The sequence below is a fragment of the Sitodiplosis mosellana genome, unplaced genomic scaffold (genome assembly GCF_009176505.1).
Source record: "Sitodiplosis mosellana isolate CC-2019 unplaced genomic scaffold, AAFC_SMos_1.0 Smas_scaffold_1971, whole genome shotgun sequence".
NCBI lineage: Eukaryota > Metazoa > Arthropoda > Insecta > Diptera > Cecidomyiidae > Sitodiplosis > Sitodiplosis mosellana.
Window position 1 is genome coordinate 1 of NW_022597213.1, and position 1,068 is coordinate 1,068.

General features: G+C 33.9%; 1 long non-coding RNA gene across 1 annotated transcript; it reads right to left on the bottom strand.

Moving 5' to 3' along the window:
- Positions 1–193: 193 nt before the first annotated feature.
- On the bottom strand, positions 194–1,054 carry LOC129571315 (uncharacterized). The gene is made up of 2 exons (XR_008688252.1): positions 576–1,054; positions 194–514 (listed from the first exon to the last, which is right to left on the bottom strand). It is a non-coding gene; the product is annotated as an uncharacterized LOC129571315 (long non-coding RNA).
- Positions 1,055–1,068: the final 14 nt, after the last annotated feature.

Consider the following 1,068-nt stretch of genomic DNA (forward strand, 5'->3'; position numbering starts at 1 on the left):
AATCAAATCATTGTGAATAACAGTATACTACAGCATTTATTGAGTAATCAATAAGTGCGCACTTACTGCGAATGTTTTTTTAGAGGAAATATTGATTCTTGACTAAAATTGCGGGCATAAATGATAAACTGAAAAAAGTGATATTCGATCAGAATCCATTGAGATTTCTGGAGTCAAATCAATACAATAACTATTTAGTTTAATATTTCCATCAAATGATTTTATTCAACTCAATTTTTTGCTTTCTGCTGTTTTAACAAAACACCCAGTTACGCCACTGCAAATGGCATTTCTTTGAGATATGAGTTCTTGATGAAACTTATTGATTCAGCCAGTCATCGCAATCAAAGTCAATCATATTTTGTCTATTCGGTTCACAATCTAGTTATTATTATAGGAAGATGGTAGGTTCTCTTGACAAATAATTGCTTTTATTCGAAAACTAATTGTGGAGAATAGGTTCGGGCCACCCTTCATCATCATCGGGATATTCATGTCCAACAACATCATAAACCTTGAAAAAAAAACAACGATCAAAAATTTTGACATATTTGTCACAATTGAAATTTACTTACTTGGCTGATTGCTAACAATAAAAATGCAAACAAAATATATGGATTCATCTTGCTATTGTATTCTGTGTACTGTCCACTGTCCACTGCAACTGTGAAACTCACTCTGAAGCCAAGCAAAACAGCGAATGTGTTTTATAGTCGAAGTCATCGGACTTATCAATTAAATCAACTTTGAATTAGTCTTAGAAATGGTGTTTCTTCGAAATAGGATTTCTTGGTGAAATCTCTTGACTCAACTGATACTTTCAAATCAAATTCGGTCCACATTACTGTATCACGATGCAAAACAGTTTGTTAAATGCGACGAATAACTGTGTTTGTCTTGCCGTAGTGCGTCTTAATCTCAATAGGTGACCTTTGACTTGCGTCTATCTAATTGTACGACAAATAGCTCTCGGCTGGGTTTGCACTGTTCGCATGAAAATGACACTCTGCGTAGAATATTCACAAAAAGTTTGTAGATTTGTACTAAAAAGTTCCATCGACTTTTGTG